Source organism: Phycodurus eques, chromosome 2, assembly GCF_024500275.1.
Source record: "Phycodurus eques isolate BA_2022a chromosome 2, UOR_Pequ_1.1, whole genome shotgun sequence".
Taxonomy (NCBI): domain Eukaryota; kingdom Metazoa; phylum Chordata; class Actinopteri; order Syngnathiformes; family Syngnathidae; genus Phycodurus; species Phycodurus eques.
Window position 1 is genome coordinate 32285671 of NC_084526.1, and position 14230 is coordinate 32299900.

General features: G+C 40.9%; 1 protein-coding gene across 1 annotated transcript in view; it reads right to left on the minus strand.

Annotated features, from left to right (window-relative positions):
- Positions 1–6087, minus strand: part of tspan4a (tetraspanin 4a) — a 151052-nt gene extending 144965 nt beyond the window's left edge. Inside the window, exon 1 of the mRNA XM_061670334.1 lies at positions 6024–6087. The gene's annotated coding sequence lies outside the window, so the exon portion shown is untranslated. The remainder of the gene's footprint in view (positions 1–6023) is intronic.
- Between the last annotated feature and the right edge of the window lie 8143 nt (positions 6088–14230).

Sequence of the window (14230 nt, forward strand, 5' to 3'; positions counted from 1 at the left end):
CAGTGCATGTTTGTTTCTAAGTGTAGGGTCTTATTTCCAAGAATCTAAGTTAATAACTTTGTTGAGTAAATTAATTACTTAGTAGAGCATACTTTATATTCTGTTTGTCTAAACATTTAGATTGCTCACAAAATTGAACTGAATGTGTTAGTGCCGTAGTTCTCTTTGGACTCCATTACATAAAATAGAGCTTCATCTGCACGAGAATGTATCAACAAGTGAGAGGCACGGGCCAAAATAAAACAATCCGAAATTAATCCAATTGAAGGAGCTCAGAGAAACTAAAGATTAAACAATAAAATCAAGATGTGATTAGTAACCATGCAGACATCTAAGGTTTTAAACACAATAGTGGGTTTGAAAATAGCTATGAGACAATATGGGTCGTCTTTAAAACTTAATCTGTTAAATTAATATAATATATGGGACTTGAGAATGAACATGCTCAATCTTATATGTGACAAAACATTGGGGAGCTTCTAACTTTTACTGATTTTAACCCTTTTGAAGCTACTGTATCAAGAAGACATTTCAGGGAACAGGGCAAATTATCTAATTTCACAAATACATTAAACATAAAAGTATGTTCACAAGATGCTTGGACTCATGTATATGAAGCATTGCAAACCAATCAGAAGAAATGGTATGTTCTTCTTTTATTGTGTGGGATGCAAGCATGTTTATATACACTCAGCCAAGCAAAATTAAAGGTTATGTAAAGATTAGATGCTTCTTGCACACACACCCCCCCCCCCTCCAAAAGAACTAAAAATAACAAGCTATCCTAAATCACTGCTGATATTTTTACCACATGCAGAGAAAAGACTCTAAACAAATATCTAAATGGAACGTATTATCAATGGCCTCATTTAAGGAAGCCATTTCGATGGCTCCAATTATATGAATATATATTTGGATGTAAGGAGAGTAGCAAACATCAAGCAATGAAGTAAATCTTAAACTGGTTGTGAGACTGGGAGTCAGCGGTCTTGAGAGAATGTGGTTACAGCCTGGTCTTTTCATTCTAGGCCTAGATCTCATCAAGGACAAAAAACTTACCAAAGGCCGAGCTTTACATCCTGAAACGACAATAAAAACAACAATATCCACGAACACCAAATTTAAGCCTATGTGTCCTTGCTTATTTGTGAGAGCAGCTTAGGAAACCAACATTTTGTTTGTACAGGTTTGTGTTTTTTGTAACATCATGATACATGTTGTAACACTTGGAATTTGTGTGTGGAAACAATCTGCCTGGTCTGGATAATGACTAACGACTGAAATATATTTGTTGTGGTAAAGCGCGGTCTAAAATAGGTTGGACAACCATTTTGTGGGATGTAGTTGAAAATAATAAAACCGTTTTCAAATGAAATTTGGTGTTTTGCATATATTGCAAGGGAAAAAGATTCCATGTGTACCGTATGCTGCTGTTAGGTAACCTATATCAGTGATTTTAAGGTAGGCTCAATTTTGTGCTGTGGTGTGGCTTTAGGGTTCTTTGATGTATCTAATACTAGTTATATGGTTCACATTTTTTTCATACAACATAATATTTCACTCATACAAATTGTATCCTTTTGTTATGATAGGAACTATCCCCTCACATGAAATCAAACCCTTTTCACTTTTGTGCTCATGCTAAATCTACAGTGATAAAAGAAAAGACAACAAACCCCCTTGCATATGTTTCGTAAATCCAAAATGACACATTTTGTACCATTTCTCAGCTCTTTCTTTCCTAGCTTTGACTGCAGAAGGGTGGGCATAAACTATACTGTGCAAGCATAGCATATAGCTTAGCAGTAAAATGTGGTAAATGTGGTAAGGTGTATTTAGGGTAAATCAGAGTGTGCGCATCACAAATAGATCTTTGAGCGGCATTATACTTCTGTGGGCCCAGTTTTAGCCATCTACAGTAGAACCAGTGTTCGGGGCACATGCAGAGTGGCGCCACACCCAGAGAAGCCCACAAGTGAGCCACAGAAGTCCACTTGGACAAACAACACCAACTGGCTGTGACTCTTAAAGAAAACACTCAACCACTGAATCAAATTTTCCACTGTGTCCTTGTAAATACCATGAGGCCTTACGGAATGTTATCCCCTGAAAACATATGTAAACAATGTATTGCTGTAAGCAGCATTGATCTCGACTACAGTGTGCAGACTGATTGTAAACAAGAATGGGTTACTATTGCCAACTGTCCTGAGCCATCAGTTCATCACTTGAGCCACACGGGAGTTTAGGAGCTACTGAAGCAGAGAGGAAAACTACTGTCTCCATGCACAACCTGAAAAGAGTCAAGCCGGTTTGTCAGGGAGCTAGAGATTTTATGAGTGGTCATTAGGTCATAATATGAAGAGTATGAGCTGAGTATCTCGCGCAGGCAATAAAGCAGTTGTCATTTGGTTCATGCTGACAGCGAAATGTTCTGCCATGTGTCCAAAACAGAAACAAATTATAATAAATGTCAACCAGCGCAACCAAAATAATGCCTTGTTGATGATATGCAAGTCTAAGAGGAAGTTCTCACATAGCATCCAGGGCTCTGGACAGAAATAACGGCTCTTATGAAACAGTACAGTGTGTATATGTCCATATACAACCCCAATTCCAATGAAGTTGGGATGTTGTGTTAAACATAAATAAAAACAGAATTTGCAAATCATGTTCAACCTATATTTAATTGAATACACTACAAATACAAGATATTTAATGTTCAAACTGATAAACTTTATTGTTTTTAGCGAATAATCATTAACTTAGAATTTTATGGCTGCAACACGTTCCAAAAAAGCTGGGACAGGTGGCAAAAAAGACTGAGAAAGTTGAGGAATGCTCATCAAACACCTGTTTGGAACATCCCATAGGTGAACAGGCTAATTGGGAACAGGTGAGTGCCATGACTGGGTATAAAAGGAGCTTCCCTGAATTGCTCAGTCATTCACAAGCAAAGATGGGGTGAGGTTCACCTCTCTGAACAAGTGCGTGAGAAAATAGTCGAACAGTTTAAGGACAATGTTCCTCAACATACAATTGCAAGGAATTTAGGGATTTCATCATCTACGGTCCATAATATCATCAAAATGTTCAGAGAATCTGGAGAAATCACTGTATGTAAGCAGCAAGGCCGAAAACCAACATTGAATGCCCGGCACTGCATCAAAAACCGACATCAATGTGTAAAAGGATATCACCACATGGGCTCAAGAACACTTCAGAAAACCAATGTCAGTAAATGCAGTTCGGCGCTACATCCGTAAGTGCAATTTATAACTCTACTATGCAAATCAAAAGCCATTTATCAACAACACACAGAAACGCCACCGGCTTGTCTGAGCCCAAGCTCATCTAAGATGGACTGACGCAAATTGGAAAAGTGTCTGGTGGTCCGACGAGTCCACATTTCTACTTGTTTTTGGAAATTGGGGACGTCTTGTCTTCCGGGCCAAAGAGGAAAAGAACCATCCGGACTGTTATGGACGCAAAGTTCAAAAGCCAGCATCTGTGATGATATGGGCCTGTGTTAGTGCCAATGGCATGGGTAACTTACACATCTGTGAAACCAATGCTGAAAGGTACCTGCAGGTTTTGGAGAAACATATGCTGCCATCCAAGCAACATCTTTTTCATGGACGCCCCTGCTTATTTCAGCAAGACAATGCCAAACCACATTCTGCACCTTTTACAACAGCGTGGCTTTGTAGTAAAAGAGTGCAGGTACTAGACTGGCCTGCCTGCAGTCCAGACTTGCCTCCCATTGAAAATGTGTGGCCCATTATGAAGTGTAAAATACAACAACAGAGACACCGGACTGTTGAACAGCTGAAGCTGTACATCAAGCAAGAATGGGAAAGAATCCCACCTACAAAGCTTCAACAATTAGTGTCCTCAGTTCCCAAACGTTTATTGAATGTTGTTAAAAGAAAAGATGATGTAACACAATGGTAAACATGACCCTGTCCCAGCTTTTTTGGAACATGTTGCAGCCATAGAATTCTAAGTTAATGATTATTTACTAAAAACAATAAAGTTTATCAGTTTAAACATTAAATATCTTGTCTTTCTAGTGTATTCAATTAAATATAGGTTGAACATGATTAGCAAATCATTGTATTCTGTTTTTATTTATGTTTAACACAACGTCCCAACTTCATTGGAATTGGGGTTGTAATACTCTCAGCTGGTAATATCCATGTTGCAGAGATGTTTTCAAGTATACTGAACCACAAATAAGAATTGCAGTATACTTATCATCCTCTTTTAACAATTCTTTTGAAATCAACCATTTTTGGGGGTTTATGCAAATGAGCGACGGCTCAACCCACCCTCACGAGTATGGCTTTGCATTACCATGACGACCAGCCAGAGCTGTTTGACGCCCCAAATCTGAATTTTACTTTTACTTTTGAAGAAAAAAAGCATGGCGGCACGGTGGACGACTGGTTAGAGCGTCAGCCTCACAGTTCTGAGGACCCGGGTTCAATCCCCGGTCCCGCCTGTGTGGAGTTTGCATGTTCTCCCCGTGCCTGCCTGGGTTTTCTCCAGACTCTCCGGTTTCCTCCCACATCCCAAAAACATGCATTAATTGGAGACTCTAAATTGCCCATGGTTGTTTTGTGAATGGTTGTTTGTTTGTATGTGCCCTGCGATTGGCTGGCAACCAGTTCAGGGTGTACCCCGCCTCCTGCCTGATGACAGCTGGGATAGGCTCCAGCACGCCCGTGACCCTAGTGAGGAGAAGTGGCGCAGAAAATGGATGGATGGATGGAAGAAAAAAGCATGTGTGAAGTTCACCTGAGCCCACATAAACACAGTAAAAGCATTCATTGTAATTTCACTAAAAGAGGCAGCACTTCATCATCAACCACTGAATTCCCAATTCATGTGCAGATCTGTGCATGCAGCGGGTCTGTCGCCATACACACAAGTTTAATTGTGTAATTTCCTACTTGATGGGTGTGCAGGCACTCCAGAGACCCAAATGATGTTGTACACACGCAATTTAAAAAAAAAAAGTCTGTTTGTCTTATTAAGTCCCCTTTAAGTAGTCCTGCCTAACTAAACTAAAAAAATAAATAAAATACACAGTTTCTCCATCTACATTTGATCACATTAGCAACAGCAAGCACATCGCTCAAAGCTTTCGCCAACAGCCAAGTAATTCAGTTGATCTGTTTATGGCTTCATATGAAGTATTAGAAATACATTATAAACAAAGATGTGTGACAATCAAAATATAACCTCTTTGGCTTAATAAGGTAAAGCTCATATCCTTAGAACTTACTTTTAAACATAGCTTATTTCCTTCACTGCATTAGTGATCAATATTATTAATGCACCATATGTAAAATTATACACCATATTTTGGGAATATGTGGAACCTCCAAAAAACAGCCAACATAAGGACCACATTGTCAGTCGGTGAATTCCACTGAAAGCCAACTTTAAGAAGTCCTATGGCCCACAAAGTTGCTATAAGCCCTCCAACAAAGAGAAACTGAGGGGAGGGAGGGAACCAGGAATGGTTGGTATTTGGAAATTATGTTCTTATCCACAGGTTTATTTCTGGCTTACATCGTGGTCTAGGGAGACATGCTTTGCCCTATCAGATCTCTCAATGTCCACCATCATAACATGTTTATGAAAGGAGATTTGAAAATGTAGCCGGTAAGTAAGCAGTGAAGCAGTGTACTTGGTATTTGCTTTTAAAATGCATAGCAACTATGAACATGAAATTTAAGGTCGAGCAAGTGCAAGAGTCATCAAGAAATTCAAACGAAGATAAATGGTGAAAGGGTACAGATGCTCATCCTAATTATAGAAATTACGCCCACCAATGCTTCCATTCGTCAGTGTTAAAACACTCAAACAAGTTCTCTGACACCATGCAGTGCGTTAACATGGTAAACTTGACCAAAAGAGAAGTAATATAAACATTGCAGCCTGAATTAGAAGAATGCATGTTTTCAATTAAATATTACTTATTTTGTAAAGTGACAAATACGAAAATGACTTACCCTTACTTATGGCTCACTCACTCTATACCGGCTGCTCTTTCTCTTCCCTGCAGTGTGGCAAAACTTCCCAAGCTTTTTCCTCTCCAAAGAGTCTCTCTCTCCCTACTGCCACATGGGGGCACGTGTGACTGACATTCGAGCTGTAAAAACAAATGCTGACATCTAGCGGCAGCAAAAACAGTAGGACCTTAAATCGCTCGTAAATTTGTCATTTGTTAAGACAGACACTGTTGCAATTTATACACTGAAACTGACTCAAACTGTGGAATAAAGAGAGGGGCTGTGCATATGAGTGTGGGATATATTTGCGTGTGTCTTTGGGGTGGGGGTATTCATCACGTATTCATCACGTTTTGGTTTCTTTATAATGTGTTTACACAGTCAGCTCTTGTGAGCCTCCTGCAGTTTGGGGACAAAAAGAAAAATCATAAGGGGAGTCATTTTAAATGAATCAAGCAACTGTTCTGAACATGCCTATGACGTTTGGGCTCCGCCATTCCCACAGGAGGCAACTTGGTGTGTCAGTGTCATGAATCCTGACCCACTCACAGATAGTGTAAAGAATGACAGTTATTACTCAAATTGGGTAATGCATGTTAAAAAAAAAAAAAAGGTATGTGCAAGCCAGGATAAGAGAACTGCAAACTTGCGATTGCCTGGCATGGGGAGGCTCATTTAACAGACAAGGAAGGTCAGATTTTTAAATAAATTGAAGTCCTCACAGAGGTACATGAAAATGGTCAAAGCTGTGTAGGTGACATTCAGGTATGACAGGGAGGCAGGAAAGTTCATTATTCCAACACAAACCGACAAACTCAGACATGCCCTGGTTAAAGCAGGCAAACTATCAAAGCCCCTGTAAAGTACAAATAAATATGGCTTATGAATTTGACACCACAGAGAAGAGTGTTATTAACAACTGTGTCAAACTTGACTGATTGATTTTTTTTTTGTCTTTTATTTTTTTAAAAAGGCTTTAAAATTGTGAAAAAAAAAACATTCGCACTGCTCTCAAATGCTGTGGGTGTGTCTCTCTGTCAAGTCAGACTTGTCCCTCCACCCCTCCTTGCTACGAGGCGGTCTAAAGCGGCCATGCAAGTGGACTATTGCGCAAGGGAAGATGCATTTTCGGGGGTTTAGGCATAGCTAGATAGCTAACTGCCAGAATTGCACTGGATGGCTGCTGATGAGAACAAAGGTGCTCGAGTTTTCATGCAGTGGAAGATGGCCGACTCATTCTGGGGTCGAGGCGCCACTGGGACCCGTTTTAGTCACGCCCTCCAAAAAAATCAGGAAAACTGAAAAGGTTTGCTATATATCTACAGTTTGGTACAACATACTTCTCAGTCTTTGCATGTTTTCAGAAGAAGAAGAAGAATCATCTTTTATTGTCATGAACATGCATGCATGCACACGAAATTTGTTCTTTGCATTTAACCCATCACAGTGAACACATACACGTTAGTGGAACACACTGGAGCAGGGGCCAGCTGAAACACCCGTGGGGCATTTCTGGGTATCAGTGTCTTGCTCAAGGACACCACAGCCGTGAGTCTGGGGGAAGGTCCAGTCAGGGTCTTGAACCTAGGTCCCCCACGGTGGCAGGCGATGATCTTCGTGCTTAATAAATACCCCTGTATTTATTAAGCACGATGGGAGGTTTTTTAATCCAATAGTAGTTCACAATCTTGTGTGGACAGTATTTTCTTGCATTGTTTGGGGATTTGGTTGGTTTTTAAGACTCAAAACCAGTTACAGCTGTGGACAGAGGCATCATATTTTTAATTGCTTGTCCAGTTTGGGGTTATTCTAAGGTCATTTTAAACTCACAAACACGATATATTGGCAATAGGAATGCCTGGAGGGAATCATTACATCTAGCAGAAATATCCACTTGGATTGGGGATTTACAGATTACATTTTGGTGATCAGAGTTGAAGGTTACCTTCAGGCTCACAAAACATGTTTTTAGGCCATATAGTAGGACTAATAATTTCAGATTACTATTGCAAATATGATGAAGTGATGACCTTTTATATCTTTTGTTTTGATTGCTAGATCAAGACCTGGAACGCAATGGTGAACCCTGAACATTTGAATCATTTTAGGAACATAATCATCTCAGAGATTGGATTCCCATAAAGAAAAACAAACAAACAAAGAAAAAACATCTTGATTATAGATTACAAAGACACATTGTTCTTGTTTTACCAATGGAGAATACCTGAACCATGAACATTAGAATTAGTAATACTTTCAGATTTTTTTAACCAACCTGATTTCATGTGAGTCTGTTTGCACTATATTTTTCTTGTACCTACTTATTTATTTCTCTTGGGACTCGTATACTGGAAATTGTACTACTTTATCTTCTACTTTATCAAATTAACAATTGTATTGCATTTCCCCAATGTGTAATAAATGAAACACATTTCTTATGTCTGAAAGGTCAATGGACACTGTGACATAGTAATGTGGTGCTAAAATACTTATTTGCTCTCATATCCATCGATCCAACCATTAATGTTGTACACCACTAATCCTGTTCATGGTGAATTATACCGCACTGATCCGCCTCAATCACAGGGCTGACACAGAGACAAACAACCATTCACACTCTCATTCAACCAGCAATTTTAAGTCTTTGTTAAAAAACAAATTTGGACTGTGAACTGAAAGGAAGCCAGATATCGAACCCAACATGGAAAACAGAAAAGACATGTACCAAGATTCAAACCCAAACCTTTTTATATGCTGCTATTCAGCTAAATTTGCAGACTCTTTAGCAATGTGCCAACAATAAGCCATCAATTGTACTTTTGTTAGTACAGTTCATCCTAGAGTCAATTTGAGTTTAGTGCAGTGAACCACTGTACGACCAATTGCCTAATTGAGACGTAAACATGCGCATTCAGTCATGGAGTTCACTGCAACATTATGCAACTCAAGCTTTCAGGTTGTAATATGGCTTTTTAAATACAAAAACATGATGAAAGGCAAATGTTATGCATATCAAAAGTAGTGATTGCTCGAACTGGATTATTCAAATTTTATTGAAATGATGATGGGAGGAATATATTGAGAACATAGGTCTCAGTACAGCTATAAATATAATCACGCAAACAAAATTGCATAATCATGTGGGTGTGTAGGGAATTTTCCATTAGAAAGGTACTCAAACCAAGGATTTTTTTTTTGTATTAAATCATTTTCAAATGGCCTCAACCCAAGGAGAGATTAAAAGCTCCCAATGGAGAGAAGCAAACTATCACAACAGCAGCCGTTTTTTTTTCACAATGGCCTGGCCCAGTAAATATAGTTGGGGCTCGTGGAACAGTATCAACAGTTATGAGATCATTGTTTGTCCAGCTCCAGGAAGAATTAGAGGCTCAAAGAATTTGGGAAAATAATTAGCATGTAATTGGCACGTTTGACGAATAGACTCTTTCATCCAGATATACAGAATGGCATTAATTCAAACCTGCTTTGTAGTTTACAGAGCAATTTAAATCTTGCCAACAGGAGGCTGCAGTCTCCACAACCGACAAATTGCTGGCCTAAGAAATTGGAACACCAATTAGCAAATCAAAAGAAACAATCCAGCCAATCAACAATTTTATTTTTCATATTTTTTATATTTTTTATGTATCAAAACATTTATGTATCCATTTTTCGGTTGCATATATCCGTCCGTTTTATATTTCGCTTATCCTGTTCAGGCACGCAAGGAGCTGAAGCTTATTGCCGGTTTAGGGTGACTACACCCTGGACTGGTTGCCAGTCAATCACAGGGCACATATTGAAACAGACAAGCATCCAAACTGACATTCCTTTCAACAATTTAGTTTTCAATTAAATAATGTCCATGCGGACGACTGGTTAGCACATCTGCCTCACAGTTCTGAGGACCGGGGTTCAAATCCCGGCCCCGCCTGTGTGGAGTTTGAATGTTCTCCCCGTGCCTGCGTGGGTTTTCTTCGGGTACTCCGGTTTCCTCCCACATCCCAAAAACATACATGGTAGGTTGATTGAAGACTAAATTGCCCGTAGGTGTGAATGTGAGTACGAATGGTTGTTTGTTTCTATGTGCCCTCCGATTGGCTGGCGACCAGTTCAGGGTGTACCCCGCCTCTCGGCCGAAGATAGCTGGGATAGGCTCCAGCACGCCCGCAACCCCAGTGAGGATAAGCGGAACGGAAGATGAATGAATGAATGAATGTCCATGTGTCTGGAATGTGGGAGAAAGCCGGAGTACCTGAGAAAACTCATGCAAGCACAGTGGCAAATGCAAACTCCACAACTGGTAAGGTTGCCACTAAGGTTCAAAGCCCGAACCTTGGAACTGTGAGGCATATGTGCCAACCGCTGACATATTGTAATATTTCTTTAAATAAAAAAGAAAATCGAACATCTGAATTTATTTTAATCATGCATTTAAAGGAAACAATGTGACAGTTTAATTGAAGGACCTATAACATCCAGTCACTCACAATCTAGGGAAATCTCGTGCAGGATCTCCTCCTTGTCCGTAGGCTTGACTTTTTCTGCATAACAGAAACGTGTCAACTTCCAAAGGACTGTGTAGCCCTCAATGATGACCCCGCTGGGGTTTGTTTACATTTTTAAGGCTTGTGACTCTGGTCGTGGGGGAGTGGAAAGTCTTGCTGCTCTCAACTCGCAACTTCAGGTCCAACTCACTCCCCTTTTCAGACCACATGTTAATAACCTTGTCGACTAACCTAACCTTTTCCCAAATCAACATCCCCCGGGCCAAATCTTTTTCACCAACTCAAGAAAATTAGCCAGGCAGAGTATGCATGTTCTCCCTGTGCCTGCGTGGGTTTTCTCGAGGCACTCCGGCACATTCCAAAAACATGCATGGTAGGTGGATTGAAGACTCTAAATTGTCCATAGGCGTGAATGTGAGTGTGAATGGTTGTTTGTCTATAGGTGCGATTGGCTGATGACCAGTTCAGGGTGTATCCCGCCTCTTGCCCAGAGTCAGCTGGGATAGGGTCCAGCATGTCCGTGACCCTAGTGAGGATAAGCGGTACAGAAAATGGAAGGATGGAAGAACATTACCCGAGACACTCGCCACTCTTATCAATAGCCTCTTCAGCATGGACTCTCCACCCGCGATTGTTCATGGTCTGTGTTTTGGTTTGGATTGTTTCATGTTTTCTGTATCCCATGTTGTTCATGTCTTTTCCTGTGCTTATTTAGCTATTGTGTCCTCCTGTTCTTATCAACCCTCTACCTTGTGGCGACCAATCAGCTACCTCCAGACACTCGTGTCTCGTCCAGGTGTTCCTCATTGTCTCTTCAATTTGTTTCTATTTCGTTCCCTGGTTTCCTTCAGTGCTTGTCGGTTCATTGTCATATGTCATAAGTCAAGTGTTAGCAACAAAAAGAAACAGTGAGAGTTAGGGGAAAAGAAGAAGGAATGGGGAGAAAGAAGTAGCAGAAGAGCGCGAGGGGCAGATGGCCAGCTGTCCTCTTGCTCCCCACACTCTCTCTCTCTGAAGCCGAAACTCCCCCCAAAAAAACTGTTTAAAAGGTCCTTCAGTCAGATTGAATACATTTCAACAATCAGGACATTCCCGTCAGCTACCCAGCGAGCTGTTGTAGCCATTTGGGAATGTCCTTGGATAAGACAAACAATGGCTAGACATCTTAGAGAAGTTGCACCAGAGTTATGGAATAATAAAAGGATACATTGTAAAGGAAAGGAACTAAAGCTTATAAATGTGAATAGAAGTAATTTTGCCAACTCATTACTCACTAGACTCACTTCATTTTTCAAATGCTTTTGCTCATGTAAAGCACATTGAGTTACCTTGTGAATGAAATGTGCTATATAAATCAATTTACTTTGCTTTTGTTTTCCTTTGCTACAATACCAATCAACAGCATCTCCTCAACATTTTTTTCCAGTAAAAAACAGATCTATAGCTTTCACCACCACTGCACCCTGGTTCCCACCTGCACTGCGACAATTAAAATCCAAAGGTCGTCAACTCGAACGCCTCCATAAGAAAACCAAGGACTCATACACAAGGACATGTATAGTCATTATCTTAACCACTATCAAGACTGTTTTACCCAAGTCAAATCTACCCACTACACAACCCGAATCCATAAAAACGAAATCCAAGGCAATATTCTTCCTGCTTGGCAATATTTCATGCCCAACGGACCCCATTCGCTCCCACTTGTACTCATCTGCTTTCTGTAATTCCCTTATGTTATTTTTCGATGCAAAAATAAAACGGATCCACCAGTACGTCCTCCTTCCTTCTGCCTTAGTCCATCCTCACTGGCTCCCCTATCCAAACGGACCACTCACTTTCAAGTTTTACTCTGCCTTCTGCCATGGACCTCGCTCCAAGCCCTCCACTTGTAAACTTGACCCCATCTCTCCCATCCCTGACCTCATAACTAACATCATCCACTCATCTCTCTCGACTAGTATTGTTCCCACAGCTTTTTGCAATCTCGGTGGCGCTAAAATGTGTACATGCGCAGAAACTATCTCGTAACATCGTGAAATATTTTGTAATTTTTTAAGTAAACACATCGTAGGAGCATTGCAGCTCCTGTCAGAATAAAGTAAGTAGTATGTTATTCTTCGATTTGCTGTGATTCAAATACAAATATTCTGACTTGGCGTTTGTTTTTAGCCCATGTGGACAAAGCCAAGTACTACACTATAAAGTAGCAGTATTTAATAGTCACTGTCAAGCGGAATCCTCGCACTTGAATGATTTTGTGAAAAAGAACAGAACGATTCAGTGAACAAATCTTTTGAACAAATCTTTTTAAAGCACGGATTGGAATGATTCAGTACACTCAAAAGAATTGCCGTGCCCAACACTAAACGTATTGCACTGCGTAGGTCGAGCGCTCAGAGCCCAGTTGGGTAAAGGGCGGAAGGACTGGGTGGAGCAAACCATTTTTGAGGTAACAGGGGTGAGGGGAGCTGTATTTTTGTTGTTAAAATATTATGTTACAAGAAGGCCTACTGTGGTTTGACATTTTTCTAGCTTGTCTACAAATAAAATGCATCCATCCATTTTCTTTACCGCTTAGCCTCACGGTCGCGGGCTGCTGAAGCCTATTCCATTATTTTCGCAGGGCACATAGAAACAAACAACTATTCGCACTCACATTCACACCTACGGGCAATTTAGAGTCTTCAATCAACCTACCACGCATATTTTTGGGAGTGCCCGGAGAAAACCCACGCAGGCACGGGGAGAACATGCAAACTCCCCATAAGCGGGACCGGGATTTGAACCCTGGTCCCCAGAACTGTGAGGCAGATGACCTAACCAGTCGGCCACTGAAAATAAAATGCAGTTTTTTAAAAATGTTTTTGATCTCTCAAATTTTAGGGGCATCAGCACCCCCAAAAATGGGCTAGAAACGCCCATGCAGTACTGTATATCTGAATTTGCTAACAAAACAAATGTCATCATATATTTGTATGAGTTACTGTCCTGAAAATAATTAGCAGAATAATACACTCAAATGTTAAAACTGATAACAACTTGAATTCTGCTGCCAGTCGTCCACCGTGTGGCGGCACGGTGGACGACTGGTTAGAGCGTCAGCCTCACAGTTCTGAGGACTGGGGTTCAATCCCCGGCCCCGCCTGTGTAGTTTGCATGATTTCCCCGTGCCTGCGTGGGTTTTCTCCAGGCACTCCGGTTTCCTCCCACATCCCAAAAACATGCATGAATTGGAGACTCTAAAATTGCCCGTAGATGTGAATGTGAGTGCGAATGGTTGTTTGTTTGTATGTCCCCTGCGATTGGCTGGCAACCAGTTCAGGGTGTACACCACCTCCTGCCCGATGATAGCTGGGATAGGCTCCAGCACGCCCGCGACCCTAGTGAGGAGAAGCAGCTCAGAAAATGGATGGATGGAAAATATCTTGCCTGGCCGGGAGCTCAGCACCCTTAAACCTCTGATCCTAGAATGGCCATGGCCTGGATTGAAGGTCACTTTACAAGCATTCCACTAAAATGAATGAAATACAATTCATAAAGGGTTTTTAAAACTGAAGCGTTATAATTGTACTTTCCCATTATGCGAAGACAACACGTGTTTGTTGACTTTCCCGTTGTGGCCCGCGCGCGGTCCCGGCGGCTGCTTCCTGGACGTGCTGCGCGCTCCCGTGACTCGCATTCCGTGCTCGCTCACGT